We start from the raw sequence: 27,411 nt of genomic DNA on the forward strand, positions 1-27,411 counted from the left end.
GAAGTGGGAAAGGCTCTATCATCTCTTCCTGCGGTTTACTGAGTTTTCATTGACAAAAACATAAGAACACTTTTGTTTGCTAACATGCTGCCCTTTGCCAGCCAGCTAAGGGCCCAGTCGTGTGAAGTTGAACTTCACGTTTCAATGGAACAACTCTCCCCCAATGAGAGAAAAGGTTACTTCCCCCCTCCTGCTCCCCTGACCACTACCTTTGCCAGATCCTGTCATGTGCTAGAAAGAGAAGACAAAGCAAAAGCAGGGCAGCCAGCAGAAAAACCACTTCTCACTCTTGCCCAGCTTCTGAATCCCCAATACTAAACCAGAGTCCAGTGGTGCTATCAGGCTCTGCGGCCAAGCCCCTACCCCTGGCTATGACTCACAGACAGAGCTGGTGTTGGGTGCGTTCCACATGGTGACAAAGCAGCACACTGGAGGTGGCAATGGTGGCTCAGTGGCATGATCTCAAAGCCTATTCTCTAAGCACTCTTTTCTTCAGCCAACAAAAGAAACAATACAATTACAGCTTTCCTTATAGTTCCATTCTGAGCTTACTCTCTGATCACCTCAATTGAATTTGAACTCCCATTTTTAAAAACCTCCTCCAAAAGAGAAAATTGAGGTCCACCTAGGTCAAGACCTTCCTTAAGACACCCAGTCAATAAGGGTTGGAGCCAGAATTATAAGCAAGAGGAGGGAAAAAAAAAAAAAAAAAAAAAACCATGTCTAGAGACACAAAGATGGCTGTGGCATGTCAGAGACATGAAGGGCCTAGTTACTTTAATAACCAGAGGAGTCTCCAGTCTAGGTCTGGTCATGGCAGAGCGACTGGTGGGGTGAGGGGCCATTGCTGTGCTTCTGGACCTGCGTAACTCTGATGGGGAGGCCCAAGCCAAGAAGTTAGGGAAGAGCTGTCCCTTTGCCCCAGGAGACATGACCTCAGAGAAGAATGTGCAAGCAGCCCTGACTCTAATAAAAGAAAAGTTTGGCCAGGTGGATTTGGCAGTCAACTGGACAGACAGTGTAGTGGCCATCTAGACATACAACTTCAAGAAAAATCAGGCCCCTACCTTGTCAGACTTTCAGCAAGTTCTCGATGTAATCTCATAGACACATTTAATATGTTCCACCTGGTGGTTGGTGAGATGCGCCAGAATCAACCAGACCAGGGAGGCCAATGCTGGGTCATCATTAATACTGCCAGCACTGGGGCAGCCTGGGTGGCTCAGCGGTTTAGCGCCACCTTCAGCCCAGGGCATGATCCTGGAGACCCAGGATCAAGTCCCACATCAGGCTCCTTGCATGGAGCCTGCTTCTCCCTCTGCCTGTGTCTCTGCCTCTCTTTCTCTCATGAATAAATAAATTAGTAATAATAATAATAATAATAATAATAATACTGCCAGCACTGGCTGCCTTGGAGGGCCACACTGGACAAGCTGCATACTCTGCTTCCAAGTGTGTCACAGTGGGCATGACACAGCCCATTACTCAGCATCTAGCTCCCATGGTCATCCAAGTGATGGCCACTGCTCCAGACCTATTTGGCACCCTACTGCTGACCAGCCTTCCAGAAAAGTATGCAACTTTCTGGCCAACCAGGTGTCCTTCCCCAGACGACTGGGTGACCCTGCTGAGTATGCTCATCTGGTATAAGCCATCAATTGAGAGGTCATCCAGCTGGATAGAGCCATCCGCATGCAGCCTTGAAGGGAGAGGGCAGAGAAAACAAATGTTCTTCTGCTCCTCCTTCCCCTGGAGTACTGTACTGCAGCTTGGGAGGAAGTCCAGTAGACATTCCATGACTCTGCCCAGCAGTCACACTCTGTACCTAATAAAGTCTCTACTTCTCACACAAAAAAAAGAAATAAACATACAAACAAAAGAAACACAGATCTAAAAACATTTTTGGATAGAACTGTATTAAGGAGTATCCAGCACTGAGGCTGGCTTAGAGTAGACATCCAAATATTATTCCCTCTCCTCCTACAGAAAAGTTAAACATTCTGGTCAATTGGCGGATCTCCCATATTGTGGGACCCTTCTGTCAGCAGAAATCATCATCCCTACAGAAGATTATGACAACCACCATAACAATAATATTCGCCACTCTTTACTTAATGGCCGTTCCCAACCAGATATCATTCTCAAAGCTTTAAATACAATGATCACAAAAAGGAACATCACCCCATTCATGCTGACAACCAGAAACACAATGAATGAGTTCTCCCAGTCTGGGGCCAAATCCCACGTGTTAAGGGTCGGATGACCACATAACTAATCACCAAAAACAGGACAGACTTTAGAACGAAAGGACATGCTGTGAATTATTACTTGGGGATAATGTGCAGATACCAGGACTGACTGTCCTGGACAAACTAGAACATAAAATCACTCTAGCTTAGCAACTCAAGTTCCAAGTCCCAAGAAGCCAATTCACTATTTTTCAGGGAGTAAGCATGAGTGAAGAGAAAGACATCTTTGGTGGGATACTTTGTGATTCTACGCCTTGAACACCTTGGAAGAGAATGTTATGGCACACAAGATTGAGAGAATAATGGAATTTAAACCTCTAATTCTATAGGGACAGCTGTTCCCTGGCTCACTTCTACTCTGGCCAGTAAGTCTTTTGCCACTTTGGGATCTGTGAACATGCTGTCTTCTATTCCTGAAATGCTCTCTCCACCACCCACCAAACTTTTTATCTAATTAATTTCCATTACCATTCAAGCATCAGCTTAAAGCATTACTATTTTTCAGAGAATGGTTTACCTGACCACCTCTGCACCAACCTAAATGGAATCTGTCAATGTACCTGTTCCTCTCCCTTTCATAGCTCTTACAAAATTGTCTGTTAATATATTTATTTGAATAACTTTTTAAAGTTCAACTTCCTGTAGAATATGTTTTATGAAAGAACCAAAGCAGGGACTGTATCTCTCGTGTTCATTGCTGTATCCCTAAGCACATGGTACTGTGTCTATTAGACAGATTTGTTAATTGAATGAATCAATCCATTGATAAGGAAAAGCAGCTGAATTTAAGAAACATCTACTGTGTTCCAATCTAATCCTCACAGCAACTTTGGAAAATACACATAATTTCCAAGTTATAGACAGGAAAACTGAGACTCTTCAAATTATTTAGCCTGTGCAAGGTGATCCAGCGGCCAGATTACCTGAGTCAAATCTCCACTCACTTTTAGCTGTATGAAAACCCTAGAATACTGAATTAATCAAAACAAAGTAGCTTGATACAGAGTTAATCATAACAATGAATGATATCTGTAGTTCTGAATATTTTGTCCCAACTAAAGAACTCATTTTGCCCCCACCACAATAAAACCCATCTCCCAGGAGCCTGTGGAATGTCCCTGCCTACTCTCTTTTGGATTCCTCCCTCCTAGATGGGATTACATGAACCTTGCTTATTTCTGAGGATTTCATTCCTTTTCCCTGGGGTACATGCAGACTGTGCCCTTCTATTATTGTGCTAAGCACAAAAGATAAGTTAATTAACTTGCCCAAGATCATGCAACCACTAAATGGCAAAGCTGGTTTTAACTCAGGTCTGCCTGACTCCTGGGTCTTAACCCCATGTTAGAATAGTAGTTAAGTCACAGCTCTTCATAATTGTGTTCTAGTCTCGACCACAAGGTCTGGTCATTGTCAATTACACTTCAATGATTCCCAAGTTGCCTCAACGTTAAAGTCTTCCCTTGACCTAAAAAGTCTTCCTTCTAACAAAGAAAGATCATCCAGAGAGATATCCTCTGGAACTGTTTCCCATGTCATATTCATTAATAGAAATGTAGACCCAAGAGACCTCACTGTGAGAGTGTCAGTCCATTTTCCATTGGTCATTCTCATCCATTATAACATGAGAGTAGTGTCCACCCAAAAAGAGGACTTTCTCTGACCTCATGTCAATCTTGGACTTACATAGCAATCCTTAAGTAAATAATAGACCTTTATTTCACAGAAAAAGCAGGAAAAGAATGCCTATTTCCTGCTTCCTATCATACAGGCCTCTGGGCATCTCCACTGAATTTCCTCTTGCTTTCTTTGTTCAAGCTTACTTTCCACTAGTTATTTTTTTCCCAGATGCATTCCTTGATGGGGTGGCAGGGGTGTGTGGGGGAGGGCAAGCTAGAGATTACCACCTGCCCCTGGGACTGCCAGGCCGGAAGAGCCTTCCCAGTGGGTGTCTCTCAGAGGAAGGAAGAGCAGATGTGTGACCTGAAATGAACTGGGTTTGGGGCAAAAGCCTCAGGTGTCTCTGGCACCTGCTGCTTCCAGGGAGTACCTATTAGCTGCTATTGCCCAATGAGTAGATGCCACAGAAAAACTTTGTAAATCACTAAATGTAGTAGATCTTAGAAGATGTCTTGTAAGTTTTCTCTGCCTGTTCAAGGTGGCCAAGACACTGAGATACTCTAGAAATTTAAAATATTACATCACACACACACACACACACACACACGTTTCCAAAAGCTAAATATTTTTATTTCTTCCTGGTGCATTTTTAATTTTGCAAATGTTTCTCCAATGGTTGTGTATTACTTTCATGATGATACTGGTTTACAATTATTAATCAAAATAAGGTATTTTTACTCACAATACGGCTTGATAAGCTAATTAAAATGTCAAGTTTAATAATAGTTTGAGGAGGTACAGAACACTCACAGAAGAAGATATACAAATCTATTCTCTGATAAAAATTGAATGATGACACTTAATTTTATACAACCACCATGCAGAACCACAATAGTTTCTCATGGCTCTTATAATAAAATTCTAAATCCTCATCATGGCCCACAAGGCCCAATGTAATCTGGCCCTCACTACCATCTTTGATCACACCTTCTGCCATTCACCTCCTTACTCACTGAAATTGGTTTCTCGAATATGACAGCCTGTCCCTGTCTCAGGCCATTTACACAAACTGTTCACTTTGCCTGGAACACTCTGCCCTCCTGCCTGCACATGACATCTCCTTGAATGGATACTCAAGTCCCAGCTCAAATGCCACCTCCTTAGCAAGCCTTTCCTGATTACCCAAGCCAAATCAGCCTCTTCCCATGTTCGCCACAGTCACCATCTGGAACAATGCCTGTCTCATTTTCTTGATATTTATTACCATCAGATATTATCTTGTTCAGGGCCCCTGGGTGGCTCAGTTGGTTAAGTGTCTGCCTTGGGCTCAGGTCATGATCCCAGGGTCCTGGGATTAAGCCCCACAACCGGCTCCCTGCTCAATGGGGAGTCTGCTTCTCCCTCTCTTCCCTGCTTATGCTCTCTCTCACTATCTCTCTTGCTATCTCTGTCTTCTCTCAAATACATAAATAAAATCTTTTTTTAAATAAATTATCTTGTTCATTTATTGTTCCAAACTGTTATACATTTTAATAGAACATATAATCATGATTCTCATATACATATAAAATGAACATGTATCAGAGATTTTATTTAACTCAAAAACTCATGAGGTAACCAGTGAAATGTTACAACCAGTTCAACAGAGAAGTCCAAGTGCCACACACTGATATTCAGCTACGGAATGCTCAGATCAACTTATAAGCTGATGTTAAACCAGAAAAAAATAAAACTGACAGGGTGATAATCAAATGCATTCCACCAGACACAGTGTGCATTTTTATGGACAGGAATTAATTGCATTACTAACAGTTTTCTACAACTTCTATGTCTATACAGTTGTAAAATGGCCTGGTTGTAGATAAAGACTCCATCCCCACCTCTGTAGTATCAAATAATCTCCAGAGACCCCAGATTCACAGAAAGGATATTCAGCAATCTCTTCTGCCCGTTTCAAACCCCTCCACACTTTTTCCTTTTATTGTCTATTACTCTCTAAAATTACCTCGTTCCTTTAGTTGTTCCTTTTTCTCATTTCTCTGCCCTGGAATGTAAGTTTCATGAGAGCAGAAACTGCCCACCTTATTCATCAAGTTTTCCCAAAAAACTTGTATTCAGAAACATTGTTGAATAAATAAGTGACTAATAATTATTTGAAAACAATGAGTCATGCTCATTTCTTAAAATGCAAATTAAAATATAACATCACTTCTTCTCTTTCCTATTTGCCAAGAACAACAAAAGGTTCCATCAAGTTCTGCTGAGTCTATAAAAAGGAGGCATCATGGACTGTCAGCAGTCAGCACCACCACCACTCCCTTCTAAGGCATGACCTGCATTTCCTAAAATCTCCTTCCTAGGCGGTTCAGAGTTAGAGTCTCCCAAAGGGAAGAACTCATGGAAATATGCAGAAGCCAGAAGTGAAGCAGAAGCCAGGGAACCCTAGGGGCCAGAGGCAGTGACTTTTTGGACCTGCCCATAAGCTCCCACTCTGCAATCATGGTGACAGGTGGTAGTAGACTCTCCAACATCTCCATGAGCTTTGACCTCTCTACCCGCCCTGGGCTGAAGTCATTAGCAATAGATCTTCCCAACTTCCGGTACACCCTTCCCACACTCCTGTAAGCCTAATTCCTCGAAGCTCTCTTCCCTAGGAAATTTGTAGTAAGTAGTTTAATTTTCTTGACCAAACCCAGACTGATATGGAAGGGTTACACACACTGCTGGGGTAAATACCTTTCTCGTTCATTCAACAAGTATGCATTAAGTAGTTACTGGGTCTTGGAGAACAGTAATAGGTGAAAAGTTCACAACTTGACTCAGTTACTCCACTCCTAAGAATTAATCCTGGACTAATTGCTAAGGAAGCAATCATTAATCCAGACAAAGATCTAGGTTTATGTAAAAGGATGTTAGTGGGAGCAAGAGTAATACCTTTTTCCCAAATAAGATGAAAAAGTCCAACAACAGAGAAGTAGTTTAAAATTTAAGGTGTATTCAGAAAGTAAAATATTATTATATGAGTCAGAAAGGGTTTAATTACTTTATGACACAGTAAGACTACCACAACTAAAGTTAGGTGAAACTGCCATATATCAAATAATGTACAAAGTATTTTGATTTGCTAAAATAAAAAATAAAATGAATGCCATACTCTGTGGTACATTATCTTTGTGACTTTGAGCAGATCAGTTAACTTCCTGAAACTGGAGGGTATTATGCTGGGTGAAGTAAGTCAGTCGGAGAAGGACAAACATTATATGTTCTCATTCATTTGGGGAATATAAATAATAGTGAAAGGGAAAATAAGGGAAGGGAGAAGAAATGTGTGGGAAATATCAGAAAGGGAGACAGAACATAAAGACTGCTAACTCTGGGAAACGAACTAGGGGTGGTAGAAGGGGAGGAGGGCGGGGGGTGGGAGTGAATGGGTGACGGGCACTGGGTGTTATTCTGTATGTTAGTAAATTGAACACCAATAAAAAAATAAAAAATAAAAATAAAAAAAAAAAAAAACTGAAAACCAGTTTCCATACCTGTCAGGTGGAGATCGTAACACCTGCCATGGCTTTCCTAAAGAGTCAGACGATACAAGGGTTTTATCTGAAGCACCAGACCAACATAAGGGGCCCTACGCACTGCACGCTCACTGCACAGCAGGAAGAGGACAGCAGAGTGGTGAGTGCTGAGCCCTCAGGAGCCAGGGACCAGGGTTCAAATCTCAGTTTCGCCACTAACAGTGTTACATTAGGAAAGTCACTCTGCCTCTTGCCTCAGTTTTTGCATCTGAAAAATAGGCTTAAAACCAAAATTATTTCATATTGTTACTATGGAAACTAAGTCAGATAACTTATGCAATGTTTAGGACAGCACTCGGCACATGGTAAAAGTAAACAGATGCGGTATCTTCCTCTAGGGTTGATTAACTTGTCCAGCATCATCTAGTTAATACTGATACTATAGCCACAGGCATATAAATTGCAATATTAACATTTGCATTTTATGTACTCTCTCTCTCCTCAGATCGCTACCACAACACAAGGAAGTGGGCACTGTCACCCCAATCCTACAATCGAGGCATCTGGAGCTCAATAAAGTTGTGACCTGCCCAAAGGCACATAGCTGGAAAATGGAAGAGTAATTTCAGGTTTCTGGTAACACTGTGACTCTTTGCATTATTCTAAGTTCCAATATTGTGGGATCTTTTTCCCCCTCAGACCTCAAGAACCAGCTCTTAAGCATTATTATCACGCTATCCCATAGTACCTAGTGTGGTGCCTGGCTACCCATAAGCCCCAATACGTGAAGGTCAAATGAATAAAGAAATGCATGCATGCCAAGTCAATGGGGGAAAGACAAAATAATCTTCTCCTACCTATTAAGGCCTTTTTTTTTTTAATAACAAGAATAAATGCTGAGATAACTAGCCGTGAAAACAGTAACCACTCAGCTCCCAGCCAACTACTGTAATCTCCCTGACTAGTCTCGCATCAACTTCAGTCAATAGTGCAATCCTATGGCACATTAAGCTTAGAATTTGATCCAAAAGAAACACAATCAGTAGGTGCATAGGCAGTTGTTCTGATTAAATACAGTCTGCTGGAATTAAAATACCATAGGCTGTTTGCAGAGCTCCTTGGGTTTAATTAAATGAACCCCATTTTAATAGCAAAGATACCACAATGTATTCTTCAGGCTCAGTGGAGTGACAAATGTAATTAGTCCATGATGTGTGTGGCTTATCTGCATCCAGTTGTGGAAATTACAAGATGATCAATTGAAGCTGCCCAACCTAATTCCTTGAAGTCTCATTTGGTGGACTGAGGTAGGCACTTCTCCTTGCATCAGCCTTCAGAGAGCAATTTATCTCACCAACATTCCCACTGGAAGGGAATTAACATTTGTTACCAGCTGATTATGTACTGGTAACACAGTACTGGACTCTGAGCTCTGGCATTTGCATAGACCATCTCTGTCAGTCCTCCCCGTGACCATGACTTGACAAATGTGCAAACTAAGGCTCAGAGAGGTTACGTGACTTATTCTGACAGGAATCCGGAATGTGGCAGAGCTTGGATTCAAACCTGGAGTTGCCTGGTTTCAAAGACATTGGGGATGGCAGGGCAGGTAAAGGAATGCCTGCTTGCATTCAAGTCCTGGCTCCTGTACATAATAAGAGCGTTGGCAAGTTCCTTAAATTTGTCCATTTTTGGTAGTCTCATCTGCCAAGTGTATATCATAGTAGTACCTATTTCATAAAATAGGCATGAAAAGTCAGTCAGACTGCATGAAGAGCAAGAAGTTGTTATTAGGTGTTAACAGTATGCTGACATACATCTCTGAGGGGTCAGAGAAATGAGCAAGTAGGGTCCAGAGAGTTCACATGTTGGATGACGCCACAGATAGTAAGTTCCAGAGCAAGGATCCCTTAAACACTCAACCAAATGCCACAGATTTCCATTTTACCTCCGCTAATCCTCAGAACCAACCAGCTAGATGGGGAGCACAGAAGCCCTACAGAAGGAGACTGACTGGGCTCAGAGCAAGGAGGTGATCGGACTATGACATTCATACCTTGGAACAAAGAGGCAAGCTTAGCCTTCTGCCCCACAATGTCTGTGACACTGGTGCTGTGAAGGCTGAGTGAATGGTTATGATGGTTGAGATCCAAATGCCAGCTCTGCAGCTTATTGACCATGAGAGCCAATTCTCTCACCTGCAGGGCAGAGACAGCAGGAGTCCCCCACTCATACTATCATTCTACGTGTTAAATAAGTTATCACTGGGGAAGTGCTTAGCACTGTGCTGGACACAATTTTGCCTTGCCGTAGCAACACTTGCTGTTGCACTATCTCTGCATGGGAACACAACAGTTCTTATCTTCTGTGAATTAAATGACTTAATCCATGTAAAATGCTTAGCATGGTGTCAGTATATGGTGGAAGTGCTAGGTCATGCTGTTTGTCTTCGTCATTTAGTGGCAATGACGGTGATGGTGGTGATAGTAAGCCATCAAAGTACAAATCTCCCATAGAGATAATCCTCCCTAGATTGTTACCAGACCTTCACACCCTAACCTAAAGGTATTTTTGTTTATTTTGGCTCTCTTCCTGAAAAATTTACTTGTTCACTCCTGGGGGAAAAGAGAATAGTGATAATTCTACCCATTACTGTCAATAACGAGGAGAGTCCATCTTGCTAAGGATACAGAAAGACAAAGTTCACCCACTTAGTCTTCACCTCCTAGAGCTGTCGTGAGGACAAAACAGGACAATTTCCTGGAAGATCGTGGCTTTGGAGGATGCACCAGAACATCCCAGTGCTCCACAGAAAACACTAGTGTTACAGGATATCACAGCAAGTGATCCAAAGGTCTTTCAGCTCTAACACTCTTCAAATGGAAGACTGTTTGCCTGCAGATTTGTTTGTATGCTGTCTTGGGATAGTGTTGAAGACAACAGCTCTTGGACAGCAGTGCCCCCTAATGATCCCAGACCAATTTAAGACATTACAAGTCCAAAATCCTAACCCAAGAAATTGATGCTCACATGACCTACCCCAGTTAACTCAAAAATGACTTAGTTCTTTTTAATTCTATCCAGTTATATGCCAGACACTGTGCAGAAAAGCAAAAGATTCAGAAAATGAGGTGCCTCTAGTGCTGCTTCAAGAACTAACCCCTGTGTCTTCCTTTGGCGGCGATGCATGCCTCTCACCCTGCCTCTCTGCGCTCAGCCACACTGACCTTCTTTTCATTACCTGCAACAACCGCTCTTCTGACCTCAGAATCCACAACCTTTGTTTCCTCTTTCTGAATGGCTCTCTTACACTTTCCCTCTGCTCCTCAGGGCTTCTCCATCTTATCATCAGTCATCTTTCAGGTCTCCCACAAATGTCACAGAAAAGTCTGACCCCAAGCCCATGGTGAGGACATGCCTTCCTGTCACCTCTGTCTATGCCTTCATTTTGTCTCGCAAGCTTTATTGCCACCACAATTACACCACTGACTGCGCCACTGGGTGTAATGTCTACTGCAGCTGCCCAACCAGACAGTAAGCTCCATGAGGGCAAACAGACACCTGTATCTCTAGCCCCTACTACAGCATAGCAACACTCCTTAAAATTGTGTTTACTTATTTCAATAATCACAACAGAGTGTGAGATATTTTGGTATTTGAGTTTATTCTGTTTCTATTTTCTTTTTCAGAAAAGGAATAGTGGCAGATTAAATTCCTTACAACCCAGTATTAAAAAGTACCAATATGCCTGTTTTCAAAATATCTTATTAAAATAAATTCACTTGCACTGTGAATCGGTTTAAGGACCAATACTGCACAGAGATAAAGCCCCATGGGTTCTGGCAGTACCAACTGATGTTACAATCCATTCACTCTTTGACCCATTAATTCTATTTCCAGAAATCTATCCTGATAAAGCATGAAATGACAAATACACTTGATGGGATGAGCACTGGGTGATATGCTATATGTTGACAAATTGAACTCCAATAAAAAAAATGAAATGACGAATGCATATGGTCATTAATTGTAGCACTGTCTGTAAGTAAAAACATCAAAGACAAATAGTCAGCCATACAGAATGGCTCAATAAGCCACAGTACATATGCACAATGGAGTACAGTTGACCCTTGAACAATGCAGGAGTTAGGGGTGCCAATCCTTTCCCCATGCAGTCAAAAATCTGCATATAACTTTGCCTCCCTGAAAACATAAAAATCTGCATATAACTTTGACTCCCTGAAAACATAAGTATTAATAGCTTACTGTTGACTAGAAGCCTTACTGATATCATAAATAGTCAATTAGCACATATTTTATATGTTGTATGTATTATATACTGAATTCATCTAATAAAGTAAGCTAGAGAAAAGAAAATATTATTTATTAAGAAAATCATAAGGGTGAGCCACTTGGGTGGCTCAGTTGGTTGAACACACAACTCTTGATTTCCACTCAGGTCATGATCTCAGGGTCTTGAGATTGAGCCACACATCCAGCTCTGTGCTCAGCGCTGAGTCTGCTTGTCCTGCTTGTCCACCTTTCTCTGCTCCTCCCTGCATCTGCTCTCTCTCACTCTCTTTCTCTCTTTCAAATAAATAAAATCTCTTTTAAAAAATCATAAAGGAGAAAAAATACTTTTACAGTACTGTATTGTATCTATTGAAAAAAATCTGTGTATAAGTGGACTCATGCATGCTAAACCTGTGTTGCTCAGGGGTCAGCTGTACTATGTGGTCACAAAAAAAAACAAAAAAATGAGGACAATCTCTACACGGTAATACAGAGAGTTTGTGAAGGTATACAGCTAAGTGAAAATAAGAATGTATAGAAGAGTCATAAAATACTCCCTTTTGGGGCATCTAGGTAGCTCAGTCAGTTGAGCATCTGACTATTGATTTCAGCTCAGGTCATGATCTCAGGGTCATGGGATGGAGCCCCAGGTCATGGTCCAAGTTCAGTGAGGAGTATGCTTGAGATTCTCTCTCTCTCTCCCTCTTCCCTTCCCCACTCATACGTGCTCTCTCTAAATAAATAGATAAAATCTTTTTTAAAAACATGCTACCTTTTATCTAAGGGAAAAATAAGAATCTCTATGTTGCATACATCTGCAAAAATAACAACAACAACAGAATATAGGAAATATAAGCAAGAAACTGACAAAAGTGGTCACCTTATAGGAAATGTACTGGGGAATGTGTGGAAGGGAAAGAGAAGCAAACTTCCTTTCTATGCTGTTATGCCCCATGAATAATGTCAGTTCATTACCTATTAAAAGTAAAGCTAATTTTTAAAAGCATTTCTAAGACTGAAAATAAACCAAGACAAATAAATCTAACCATATATCAATTTAGTAACATAACCACACACGATTATTTTTCCCCCCAAGATGCTCTGACCACAGTATTTTGACTGAACAACTTTAGTGGGATATGCTCCATGGGTAAAAAGAACTACAAAGAAACATCAACCAAACCTATTTTATGTTATTAATAAAATTCATATCATTATTTTGAAACTATTTTCTTACACTGCACAATAAAGCAAATGAGGAATTATATTAATGATGGTCTAAGAAAACCTAAGATTCAATTACAAAATAAAAAATTAACTATAAAAGTAACATTGAAATTGAAGTGAAAATGTTAAATGAATGAATGGTTTTATTAACTGTAGATGATCTATCTTAGCCCACTGAAATGGCCTAGCAACAATGTCAGCCATCACAATAATCACTCCAGTCACTTAGGTTACACTCTATACAATCAGGATTTCTTGGAGAACTGGCTGCTTTCAGGACTGGATCAGGGAAGGTACAAGGTGAGCTTGGAACATGCTGTCATGTTCAAAAGCAAAGAAGCTTTCAAATAGTAATTGGGTATGTCCAAAGGATACAAGATCCAGATGAAAGTAGCTCATGCTGCCCTAGAATGTGATGACTGGAGCACTAAAAAGCAGTGATTATAATGGATTGAAACACACTGGTTCTACCAGAGTCGTTGAGTCCATAAATAATTCTCAAAACAGAGAAACCTAGGAATAAAAATTCATTTGTCACTATTTGAGGTGGTCATTAAAGAAACATCATCCTTTGCAAATTGCTAAAGAGAAGTAATTAAGTACTCACCCTGCCTTGTCGGTAAAAACTGTATATCAGGGCAAATGGACCCACTGATGACAGAAAGATCTGTTTCATGGAAGAATGTCAAGCAATAAATGCAAAAGGAATGTGAGAATTATAAAGTCAGCACTGCACCACTGTTCTTGGGCTTGGAAGCTGCTCTGCTAGCACAGAAAGGCAGGTAATTAAGTGCAGTCCAAGAAGGATCAGAGAAAGCTTCGAGGGAGTCTACATGGGCCGAAGCTTGAATGTGAGCAGAGAATAAGAATGCAAGAGAAGGGCTTGTCAGAAGTAAGGATATGCAGGAAGCCTGGAAAAGCTTAAGGATCTGCACTGATATTGGAGGGGATTGCTACCCACTAAAGAGATCCAGAATCAGCACAAAAGCTGAAAAATGCAGAGAATCAAAATTATCCTTAGACAATCCCTTTTGCAGGAGCTGTGTTGTGACCCACAATGTGGCCTCTCAGGAAGCCCAGCACAGACAGTTTCTCTGCAGAGTTTGGATCACATCATGACTTGAGAAATGTGAGGTAGTCAGCAACTGAGGGTGACAGCACGCTCGGAGAGTTACATGGTATCAGAAGTTTGCTGAGGCCTGTCACCCATCTTCTGCTTTTTTGGGGACATACGGCACATTTAGTAAATTAACTGCCCATTACTGACACAGTTTGTTTATACTGTTCACTATTATCCCCATCTCTTCTTGCTCACTCGTAGTCAAAACCACCTACATCCTCCACCTCTGATGCTGAGTAGTCCTGCCCATGAGTATTCACATGAGAAGAGGTGAGAGGCCAGAGACGAGACTGGAGAAGTGGGCAGAAGTCATATCAGGAACCGGGGAGGGTGATAAACGAAGCAGTTTGTACTCTGGGTAGGAGGAAAGCTGCTGGAGAGTTTCAAGTAGGATATGGCATGAGATGTGAGCTTTGAAAAGATGGCTCTGGCTTCGTTGTGAAAAAGGACATAGAGGCCTAATGGGAATCTGGGTTGGGCTAAGGATGTAGACAAGTAAGAAAGTGGTTGCCACCATTTGTTTAAATGGCTTATTTTTCAGGTCTTCTTTAAGAGGCCAAGAATCACATGAACTGGCTGTGAATGCCAAGTCTTAGATGGGAAGGGAAAAGTGGATGCCAGCTTTAGGACCCCAGGGCACAAAGGATAGGTTATTTAGGGATCTAGATTCTTCAGCCACAGAAAGCTAGCGGGTGAGAAGTGGTTGGTTCCCACTAAACTCCCCCGGGTAAATGAAGGGAACCAAAAGATGTTTCTTCCCAATAACTGACCATAGTAGTAGAAATTACAAATGGGGCCAGGAAGTGGTCTCTTTCACTTCAATCCACCTAGAATACATTCAAAATACCTGCCAATTGCAAAAACAAACCTCAAAATTCTAAACAGTCTATTTAGCATGTATCCACTCGTTCAGCAAACTATCAGCAAAGCATAACACTATAGGTTAAGTTTACAAAAACTAGAAATTAGCCCCCCGGGAATAAAGTCCTGACAAATGAGATACATAAGTGAACAGGAAATTCAGAACAAGGGGGATGGGTGCTCTGAGGTGGGGGTGAGTAGAGCCAAGACTATGACTTCAGTGACCCTGGGAGGCCACACCTGATGGAGGCAAACAGGCTACTTAACTTACTACAGTCAAAATACCATTAAGCGTGAAGTACGAAAAATAGAAGAATTCTGGTGGATTTCATTTCCAGCTTGCCTCACCAGCAAACAAATATGTTTCTAGTTTCCAGACTTATTGTTAAAAATATTCCTAAAGTGAAGAAGACCACCGTGATGGTTAGCAGCTACAGTAAAATGAATGAAATTGAATTATTCAATGGCATGGTAGTCCCCTCTTACCCACAGGGAATACATTCCAAGATCTCCAATAGATGCCTGAAACTATAGACAATGCCCAATCCTCCACAGACTACATTTTCTTTCTATACATAGATAAGAGATTATGCATACGTAAGAGATTAACACCAATGACTAATAACAAAATAGAACAATTATAACAATATACTGTAATCAAAGTTGTGGGAATGTGATCTCTCTCTCTCTCAAAGTATCTTATTAAATTGTACTCACCCTTCTTCTGGGGATGATGTGAGATGATCAAATGCCTCCATGATGAGGTGAAGTGAGGTCAATGACGTGGGTATTGTCACATAGCATTAGGCTGCTGTTTACCTTTAGATGATATGTCAGAGGGAGGATCATCTGCTTCCGGAAGGTGGCTGACCATGGGTAACTGAAACTGCAGCTTGGGGGTGGGAGGACCACTGTAGATATCATGTAACTCAAAGAATTTTTTCAGGAATTTGAGAGCTACAGGTAGGGATGCCTACTTTACTCTGCGCCTGAATGCTAAAATAAGTAGTGATGGCTGATAGATACATAAGTGATAAAGACATTGCTAGGCAGAAAAGACAACAAATTCCCCCCTTCTGTGTCTCTGATATGGTCTTTGCTGCATGGTTATTTGCTTTCTTCAAAATACTTAATCCAAGAAAAATATATCTCAGTTAATATAAAAATTCTGGTAGGTTTGGATCTAGTAGGATACAATATTGTACAGAAACACACTTCACATCCAAATGCCCATCAATTCATGAATGCATTTACAAAATGCAGTATTATCCATATAATTGAATACCACTTGGCAATTAAAAGCAGCAGACTATGATTTACATTATAATATGGATGAACCTCAAATATTAAGCTAAGTTTAAGAACCTAAATGCAAAAAAACTATATATACCACTTACATGGAATGTCTAAAATGACTACATATTTCATCTATGAGCAATGTCTTTAGAGGTGCCTGGGTGGCTCAGTGGTTGAGCATCTGCCTTTGACTCAGGTCATGATTCCAGGGTCCTGGGATTGAATCCTGCGTCAGGCTCCCCACAGGGAACCTGCTTCTCCCTCTGCCTATGTCTCTGCGTCTCTCTGTGGTGTCTCTCATATATATAAATAAAACCTTTTTAAAAAGTCTTTAGAAGGCAAATCTGTACAGACAAAAATCAGATCATGAATGCTCATAAGTAGGAGTGAAGCAGGAATTAAATGCAAATAGGCACAAGAGAACTTCTTGGAGTGATGGAAATGTTTCAAAATGGATTGTGGTGGTGATTGCCTAACTCTACAAATTTACTAAGATAATTAAACTGAACACTTGTAATGAGTGAATTTTATGTTATGAAAACTATAATCTAATCAAGCCATTAAAACACACAAACACACATGCACTTCATACATTTTTAATCCCAGATAAATAGGAAATATTTGAAGATAATGCCATTTAGCTACCTTACACTGAGCATATACTCAAGAGCCAAGTACTTTTATCTCTGTTCCAGAAAACCACCTTCAGACAGGTAATGCAATTAGCCCAGGGACACAGACCAGAGCCAAGCTGAGTTAGCAATGGAAGCCAATTGGGTCCACCTCTAAATTTTGTACACAATTTCTTTCATTATGCCCTGAAAACAGAAAAATACAGCCGCCCCATATTCACATGGTGTAGTCAAAGTAAGAAATTAGATTCCCCCTGCACCAGCTTCCTTCCTCTTTTTCCCTGCTCTGGTCAGGCTCTGCTCCCTTGGTCTTCTGGCTACTGCCTTGGTATCTGCTCTAAGTCAGAACTGAGCCATTTCTGTGCTCAGAAAGCGGGTTCTGATGCAGAACCATAGGCTTGAGCCCTTCCCTACCCAGCCTGTAAAGCATCCTTGCGCACTGCTCCCCCTCTGCTGCTGCACAACCCTGCACTGTTTTGCAGTGTTCTGCTTCTCCTTCTCACTGTTCTTTGAAGGTGATGGCCATCATCACATCTCTTTGCCCCTTGTCCATGTAGCTCCTCTTACCTGACATGCCTGACCTCTCCTTGGCCCAGCCAAGTATTGGCAAACTCCTGTTCTTTTAAAACCATGAACAAATATCACAATCTTAGGAGAGCCTTCCCTGATTCTCTAAGCATAGTTATTCCAGATGGCTTGTGCATACATTGCTCATTTTCTTCAGTCTCTTAAATAGCATTTAAATACATTTACCCACTATAAGTCTAATGTATTTATTATATTTTCTTTATAACTATAGCAGACATCATTAAAGAGATTACTTAGATTCAAATCCCTATCCCATCACTTAGTAGATCTGTGACTTTGGACAGATTATGTAAACTCTTGATACACTGATTTTCCCAAGAGTTAAATGAAACCAATGAAAGAATATACTTTATGGGTATTTATAAGAATTAAATGTACTCATAACTGGGGTGCCTGGGTGGCTCAGTCAGTTAAGCATCTGCCTTTAGCTCAAGTCAAGATCCCAGGGTCCCGGGATCAAGCCCCACATTGGGCTTCCCTGCTCAGTAGGGAGTCTGCTTTTCCCTCTCCCTCTGCCTGCAGCTCACCCTTCTTGTGCTCTCTGCTCCTTCTTTTTGACTGATAAATAGATAGATAAATAAATCTTTAAAAAAATAAAAATAAATAAATATATTAATAATCATTAAGGAAAAAAATATATCTTCTGGTCCAAAGTAAATGCTTAATAAATATTAGCTAATAATATTAATATCTACTATTATAGTAAGGACTCAATATATATGAACTGAATAAATGAGAGAGAGGTGGAGGAAAAGAAGGAAGAAAGGAAGAAGAAGAAGGCAGAGGCCCCTCATAGCATGGAGAACATCACAAGTTTTATACTCAGTAGCCCCGAATCTTTGCCCTGTTGCTTGTACGCTGGGTAATCCTGAACAAGTTATTTGGCTTCCATGTGCTTCAAGATGAATGTAAATATTCTCTTGGATAACACATGTAAAATACTTACCATGCAGGACCTAGCCCATAGTTAAGTAACGATGAAGAAAAAGAGAAAGTTTTGTGAGAAAAAAAAATCCTCTGCTTAACTTCTTTATTTATCTTTAGGCAAAGGCCACCTGAACACTTCTTTAACCATCCTGCATTTATACACTGTAGGGTGCTGCCTGAAAGCCCAGGACTCCAGGATGGCTGAGAGAGGTGGATTGTGAAACATTATGATCTAGTCTCAATCTCATTTCCATTCTGTCCCAAAGCTCATGGGTGTTACAGAAAAGTTTCTTCCAACATGGTCATCTCCAATGAATCTTAATTTGGTTTTTTGCCCACTTCCTCATGAGAACAGCATTAAGAGCACAGAGAATATAGTTCAATGAAAAAAACTAGCCAAAAAGCAATGAAGAAATTCTCAGCAAAATATTAGCAAACCAAAATATTAACAGATATTAGCAAAATATTAGCAAACCAGATAGAAAAAAATTTTAACATCTTGACCAAATGGGTTTTGTCAAAGGAAAACAAGGCTCTGTTAGCTCTTTTTGCAGAAACTGAAACAGCCAAACAACACTGAAAAATAAGAACAAGGTTGGAGGACTTGCACTTCCCAACTTGAAAATTTATTATAAAGCTACACTAATCAAGATAGTAAAGTACGGTACAAAGAGAGACATATAAATCAATGGAAATGTGGGCCCAAAAATAAAGCCTTACATTTGTAATCAACTGTTTTTCAACAGAGTTGTCAAGAAAATTAAACAGGAAAGAAAATCTTTTCAACCTGGAACAACTGACCATCTGTCTGCAAAAGCATTAATCTGGACACCTAACCTCACACCCTACCACAAATAGTTAAAATTTATCAAAGACCAAAACATAAGAGCTAAAACTATAAAACCTCAGAAGAAAACAGAAGAAAAAAAATCTTCATGGTCTTGGGTTAAGCAATGATTTCCTCGATACAACATAAAAGCACAATAAAAGAAAAAACTGAAAAATCAGACTTAACATTAAAAACTTTTGTGATTCAAAAGACACCATCAGTAATGTGAAAAAATGTGCACAGAATGGGAGTAAGTATTTGCAAATCCTGTATCTGATAAGGCACTTGCATCTGGAATTTATAAAGAACTCTTAAAACTCGGTAATAAAAAGATAACCCAATGCAAAATGGGCCATGGATTTGAATAAACATTTCTCTAAAGATGATTCACAAATGACCAAAAAGCACAGGAAAGGATGTTCAACATCATTATTCATTAGGAAATGCAAATCCGAATAATAAGATACCACTTCATACCCAGTAGGATGGTTAGAATCTAAAAGTCAGATAATAACAAGTGTTGACAAGGACATGGAAAAATTAGAACTCTCATACATTGCTGGTGAAGTGTAAAATGGTACAGCTACATTGATCAACAGTTTCATAGTTTCTTAAAGGGTTAAATATAGACTTACCATATGACCCAACAATTCCCAATCCTGGGTATCTTCCCAAGAGGAATGAAAGCAAATGTGTATAAAAACATTTTTTAAAGAAGGAAATTGACTGTTGACAGCAGCATTACTCATAATAGCGAAGAAATGAAAAATCTCCAAATGTCACTGCACATTTTTAATATGGATTTTTTAATCCAGCTAATTTGAATGTCAGTTTCTCTTGCATTTTACATTTGTCTCTGAACTTTCAAAATAGTTAACATTCTGTATTCTAAACATGAAACTTTATTTTTATCAACTTTGCTATTTTTTGTAGCTTTATGCCCCAGTCTCTCCCCTCCCTGAGCCCTGCCTTTGCTACAGTCCTTAAGCAAAGCTCATCTACCCTTGCTAGGAGATGAAGCAAACTGCTAGATCTGGTTTAAAACATTTTTTTCCCCACAGATTTCAGGGGATTATGCCAGTTAAGCTGCTGGCAAAATTATTTTCACTGAATAGGTTTACAAGGAATTGATGTTTTAGTGAATTGCCTTTTGGCAAATGGCATTTTCAGCAAACTGACTGGGAGCCAGTGAATACCTCAATTCATCTCTTGTACACTCTATCTCCTCCTAGCTTCATTCCTGGTTCCCAGAAGTGAGTCCACCAATAGTCACATGCTTTCACTCTTTGAACCTCTCAGGAGCTTTCAGGCTTTGAGACCTACAGCTTGTCAGTTCAGATTCACTGCCATGAGTGTGGATCCTAACAAAGGTGAGGGGTGCAACAGGCAGCATACACTAGTTGTCTCCTTCCCTTTTTATTTTCAGTGACCAGGAAATCCTTTCTTAAAAAGTATACAGAAGTCTAATACAAAGGAGATAAAAGAAGAAAAGCTCCTGCTGAGGTGAGAGCCATTAACCTCAAACCCTATAACCTCGGCCATGTGCACATTAGTTCCTCTAGAAGCCTGGGTTCCTTAGGGGGAGAAAAATGACCTGGAATTCTACAAATTACAACTTAAAAACCATTCATTTTTAGCCATAGCAAAATTTTTCTAGATATGTCTTCTGAGGCAAGGAAAACAAAAGCAAAAATAAACTACTGGGATTACATCAAAATAAAAAGTTTCTGCACAGTGAAGGAAACAAAATTAAAAGGCAACAAAATTAAAAGGCAATTGATAGAATGGAAGAAGATATTTGCAATTGACATATCTGATTAAGGGTTAGTACCAAAATATATAAAGAACGTATACAACTCAACACTCAAAAAACAAATAATCTAATTTTAAAAGAAAGGCATGAACAGACATTTCTCCAAAGAAGACATCCAGATGGCTAACAGACACATGAAAAGATGCTCAACATCACACACCATCAGTGAGATGACACCTCACACCTGTCAGAATAACTAAAATCAACAACACAAGAAACAACAGGTGTTGGTGAGGATGGAGAAAAAAGAACTTTCTTGCACTGTTGGTGGTAATGCAAACTGGTGTAGCCACTCTGGAAATCAATATGGAGGGTCCTCAAAAAATTAAAAATACGATCCAGGAATAATACTACTGAGTATTTACCCAAAGAATATAAAATACTAATACAAAGGTATATGTACACCCCTATGTTTATAGCAGCATTATTTATAATTATGAAATTATGAAAGCAGCTCAAGTGTCCATCAACTGATGAATGGAGAAAGAAGATGTGGTCTATATATACAATGGAATATTATTCAGCCATAAAAAAGAATGAACATTTGCCATTTGCAATGACATGGATGGAGCTAGAGACTATAATGCTAAGTGAAGTAAGTCAGTCAGGGAAAGACAAACATCATATCATTTTATTCATATGTGATATTTAAGAAACAAAACAAATGAGCAAAGGAAAAAACAAGAGACAGAGACAAACTAAGAAACAGACACATAATTGCAGAGAAGAGCACGTGGTTACCAGACAGAGGTGGGTGGGGGATGGGTGAAATAGGTGATGGGGATTAAGGAGGGTACTTGCTATGATGAGAATTGGGTGATGTGTGGAAGTGCTGAATCACTATATTGTACACCTGAAACTGACATAACACCATGTTAATTAACTGGAATTCGACATTAAAAAATGTTTTAAATCACTAATTTAATCCAATCACATCTTTTCATGGTCAGAAAACAGACCCAGAGAGTCCCAATGACCTGTCATATTCAAAGGAAAGAATAAAAAAATAATCACAGGGTATTAACTCACCCCCAAATATGAAGAACTATAGTCCTATCTCTAGTATCTAAATGGCTCTTCCAAACTGACAATGGAGAGAACATGGATGTCTACTCCATCCAATCAAATTCCAGCTCTATTTCTTCTTATCTGTGTAAATTTGGGCTGTCTCTTAACCTATCTGAGCCTCAATTTTTTCATCTGTAATGAACAAAAAGAAAACATGTAAGTTAGCAGATTTCTGTGGTGATTAAACAAGCTAATCTATATAAGTGCTTTGAATCTGTAGCATAGTGTGTACACAAAATGTTCTTTCCTTTCGCTCCTCCTTGCCTCCTACCCTCCTTTCTGCTGTACATAAGATCTGAGAATTTGCGTGCTGTGTCTTTCAAATGCAATCCTCCCCAAAAGAGTCACCAGTACTCAAAATAATCTGTGACCACAAGTCCAAATAAAGTTCACATTGATCAGTCATTTAAAACCCACAAAGTAAATAAATGCTACAGGGAGTAGCAAATAAAGCTGAAAATAGTTAAAACCCATATAAATTTGCATCAGAAATACCACTTCTCTTTAACATCTCTCAGACATCTATCACCTCATTTTGGCACTTTATACAATCTTTTTCCAAAACTCTACTGGAAGTTTTCTACATGCTTATCAGAGAGAACAACCAATAGCTTCCCTCGAAGTTCCCAGACTTCACTGCTCTCCATCATGGAGGCTCAGGGGGAAATAATGCTGGAGACCTACCTGCTGAGCACCTTTCCCAGTTCCCAAGTTAAGGTGTTCCTAGAAAGCTATACAATGCACTAGTGGAAAGATGCTTCCCATAGAAAATCAGGAAATGAAATTTTCAGGGTTTACCTGGAATTCCTGTTAGGGCTTCAGCTGGAGGGAAGGGAGAGAAGAGATAGGAAGAAAAACATACAGATTACAAGTACTGGGAAGCACAAGAGAAAGATTGGGCTCTAATATCTAGTCTGCCCTGTGAGAGGCAGGGCTGAGAGGTGAGGAGTCCCACCTGGGAGAGAGAATGACCTTTACCATGGTCACCTTCATAGCTTCCTTTTGTTAAAAGCCTTTTATGTAATGGGCACCATGCCTGAAGCTTTAAGTACATTGTCACATTTGAAACTTAGATCCCTGGGATGCCTGCGTGGCTCAGCAGTTTGAACGTCTGCCTTTGGCTTGGGGGGCATGGTCCCGGGGTCCCGGGATCAGGTCCCACATCAGGCTCCCTGCATGGAGCCTGCTTCTCCCTCTGCCTCCGTCTTTTCCTCTCTGTGTCTTTCATGAGTGAATGAATAAAATCTTAAAAAAAAAAAATTGCTAAAAGGATGTCTATCAAACACCCTTAGCTGTTCAAAAAAAAAAAGAAAAGAAAAGAAAAGAAAAGAAAGAAAGAAAGAAAGAAAGAAAGAAAGAAAGAAAGAAAGAAAGAAATTTAGATCCCTAAGACTTTTTAATTCTTATTTTTGAAAGGAGGAGGAAATTTTAAATTGACCAAAAATGACAATTTTATCTCAATAATAAGATATGAAAGATGTCCATGGGGTCACTCTGATTCCCCCTCAGTATCCCTGAAATGCCCATATTTAAAACTCATCAAAAGTTCACCACAGCTTGTAAACTAATAAACCAAACTCCTTACATCAGTCAAAATGTCCAGCGTCATTTCATTCTTACTTACCTGTCCTGCCTCTGTTTTTTTTAAGATTTTATTTATTTATTTATGAGAGACACACAGAGAGAGGCAGAGACATAGGCAGAGGGAGAAGCAGGCTCCCTATGGGGAGCCTGATGCAGGACTCGATCCCGCGACCCCAGGATCATGGCCTGAGATGCTCAACCATCGAGCCACCCAGATGCCCCTGTCCTGCCTCTTATTTTCTTCCAGTCCCTCCTGTAACCTCATATGCTCAACACATACAAACGTAATTGTGTTTTTCTCTCCGGTCCCTGCCACACTTCCTCCTCACTCATGTGTTCTCTTTGTCTCCCTTTCATTTTATCAAAAACTTTCTCCAGTGATTCCCCTCCACCCACCCCCACTGAGATGACTCATCCTCAGATTTTCAGATACCAGCTTTAGTATCACCTTCCTTGGGAAGTCTTTCCCAAAATCCCAAGATCACTATATTAGATGATTCCCTAAGACTAAGCACCTCCTCCTCATGGACCCTTGAATCATCACACCACAGACCCTGATGGTATACTAACAGTTGGAAACCTTATTCCAACCTCCCCAGGGTCCGGACTGGGAAATGGAACCCATCAGAAAAGATTGCTGAAGAGCAGAGTTAGGACATGAGTTCTACCTCCTTTCTCAATGACTTCACAAAAACAGGCCTACTAGGTGATTATAATAATCTGCTGCCCTGTCACCCAGTTCCTCAATGCAGTTCTGTCCTGAATAACATTTGGGCCTGATTTTCTGTTCCCTGTCTGTCTCTATCCTCCTCTCTCTCTCTCTCTCTCTCTCTCTCTACTTCATCACACCACCTTGTTTATTGCACAGGAATGCTGCTGATGAAATATTTTTCACCAAGTCATGCATAATTGGTTTAATGTCTCAGTCTCCAGAGAGCATTTGCATTTTAATAGGAGAAAATATTTTATTAGCATTAATGTTAATTATTAAGTAAAATAGCATTCATTTTTACAGCACTTTAGAGTTTTACAAGACACATTTACATATAGTATCAAATCTATGCTCAGAGAGGTGATGAGACGAATTTGCTTTCATTAAAAGAAAAAAATTACCTCAAATTATATTTTCTTCCTGTGTGACAACTCTTTACTTGGGGAGAGAGGGTATCTAAGTTGAGATATTATATGCAAATAACAAGCAATACTAAACTCTAGACTGTAAGAAGGATTGTGAGGCATTCTTACATTTTAATAGAAAATGTTTACCTTGTAATAAATAATGCTTATTATAGCAAATCTAAGAAGTTAATTTTTTCCTTAAAGGATGATTCCTAATAAGAACATGTTCTTATTAGAAGAGCCATCAGTCATCACTATACAGGGTGGAGTTCTATTCATGATTACACTGAAAACACAAAGCTAGGAAGTTAGGACATGTATTCTGCTTCCAATTTTGTTCTTTGCCCTCTCTTACATTTGGAAATCCATTAGAGAAGGAAACACGGTAGACTTTTCTTGTTGGATCTTAGTTCTCTGAATTCAGTCATTTAAGGTTTTGAATAGGTAGGATATGATAAGAGGGTATTTTGCAAATCTTAATCAAATGGCTATGGTCAGATTGTAATCAGTCATGAGACTAGAAATGGAAATATTGGCCAGAACTCTAAATAAGATATAATTAGGGTGCAATCCAGGGTTACAGCATGGAGATGGAAAGACATGAACTGTGTGGTGGTAACATGAATGTACCTCCAATATTGACTGAAGTGTCATCTTTCTGCCATGATGTAACATTCCTAAGCTTATTATTAATTTTTCCAAGCAACTCAAAAAGAATGAAAAGCCACATTAAACATGGTGATGCCATAAGAGTCTCTACATTTTTTTTCACATAAAATGTCCAGCATTTGTTCAACAATTATTAAGAATAAGAAACAGGACTGAGAAAAAAAAGAAACAAACAATAAAAACCGATACACATGTGACTCACCTATTGGATTTAATAGATAGACATGGATTTTTTTAAAAACTGTGTTGATGTTTTTAAGAACACAGATAACAGGATGTAGAACATTATCAGATAAATGGAATCTTTAAGAAAAAATCAAATGGAAATTCTAGAAGTAAAAAATATAATAACTGAAATTAGAAATTCAATAAATAGACACAATGGATTGCATACAGCTTATAAAAGGATGAATGAACTAAAAGAGGACTAAAAGAGACATTAGGAAAAACTATTCAGATTGAAGCACAGAGGGATAAAAAAATGTCAAAAAATAAATTGCTTTTAAAAGAGTATGAGAAACAAATGGACAACAGTGGAAAAGTAATACTCTGGGTAATTGAAATTCCACAAAAAGGAAAAAAAGCATGCTGACAAGTATGTAACTTTTAAGTGCATGAGGGACACTTACCAAACTGACCATATGGTCTGATACAAAGCAAGCTTCCACACAATTCACAGGATTGACATTATTTGAAATAGGTTTTATGATGGCAGTGGATATAAATTTAAAATACCTAATAAGCAACTAGAAAATTCTCAAATGTTTGAAAATTAGACAATAAACTGCTAAATAATATATTCAACAATAAATCAGAAGGAATATTAGAAAATATGTTAACTGAGTAATATTGAAATTTTGATACTTAAAATTTGTGGTATTCACATATATGAAAAAACCCACAGCTAACATCAACCTTTTTTTTAAGATTTTATTTATTTATTCATGAGAGACATAGAGAAGAGAGGCAGAGACTTAGGCAGAGGGGAGAAGCAGGCTACCTGCAGGGAGTCCTATGCAGGGCTTGATCCCGGGACCCAAGGATCACAGCCTGAGCCAAAGGCAGACGCTCAACCACTAAGCCACCCAGGCCTCCCTAACATCAACCTTAATGGGGGAAAACAGAGAGTTTTTTCCCTAAGGTTGGGAACGAGACAAGGATGACCACTCTCACCACTGTTATTCAACAGTCCTAGAATTCATAGCCACAGCAATCAGACAATAAAAAGGAATAAAGGGCATCTAAATCAGCAAGGAAGAAGCAAAACTTTCACTATTTGCAGATAACATGATACTATATACAGAAAACTTGGAAGACTCCATCAAAAACTGCTAGAACTGATAAATTCAGTAAAGTCATGGGATACAAAATCAATATGCAGAAATCTGTCACATTTCAATACACCAATGATGAAGCAGCAGAAAAAGAAATTAAGAAAAAAATCCCATTTATAATCACACCAAAAACAAAAAGATAACTAGGAATAAACCTAACCAAAGAGGTAAAATACCTGTACTCTGAAAACCATAAAACATTGATGAAAGAGATTAAAGACAACACAAAGAAATGAAAGACATTCCATGTTCATGGGTTGGAAGAACAAATACTGTGAAAATATATGTCTATACTACCCAAAGCAATCTACAGATTCAACACAATCCCTACCAAAATACAACGGCATTTTTTACAGAACTAGAACAATCCTAAAATTTATATGGAAGCACAAAAGACCTTTAATAGCCAAAGAAATTTTGAAGTATGTGAGCTGGAGGTATTACAATTCTGGACTTCAAATCATATTACAGCACTGTAATAATCAAAACAGCTTGGTACTGGCATAAAAATATACATACAAATCAATAGACCAGAATATAAAGCCCAGAAATAAACCCACAATTATATGGTCAATTAATCTTTGACAAAACAAGGAAGAATATCCAATAAGAAAAAGTCTCTCCAACAAATAGTGTTGGGAAAATTGGGCTACTTTCTTTCGCC

At 39.5% G+C, this 27,411-nt stretch overlaps 2 long non-coding RNA genes and 1 pseudogene across 3 annotated transcripts in view; 2 read left to right on the forward strand and 1 right to left on the reverse strand.

Moving 5' to 3' along the window:
* Nucleotides 1–27,411, reverse strand: part of LOC144283322 (uncharacterized) — a 220,526-nt gene that overhangs the window by 20,523 nt on the left and 172,592 nt on the right. The gene's annotated exons all lie outside the window — the stretch shown is intronic.
* Nucleotides 760–1,704, forward strand: LOC144282887 (3-hydroxyacyl-CoA dehydrogenase type-2-like; annotated as a pseudogene).
* Nucleotides 2,431–7,999, forward strand: LOC144282888 (uncharacterized). Its single transcript, XR_013351303.1, has 2 exons — nt 2,431–2,614; nt 7,893–7,999. It is a non-coding gene; the product is annotated as an uncharacterized LOC144282888 (long non-coding RNA).

The sequence above is a fragment of the Canis aureus genome, chromosome 14 (assembly GCF_053574225.1).
Source record: "Canis aureus isolate CA01 chromosome 14, VMU_Caureus_v.1.0, whole genome shotgun sequence".
Lineage (NCBI taxonomy): Eukaryota > Metazoa > Chordata > Mammalia > Carnivora > Canidae > Canis > Canis aureus.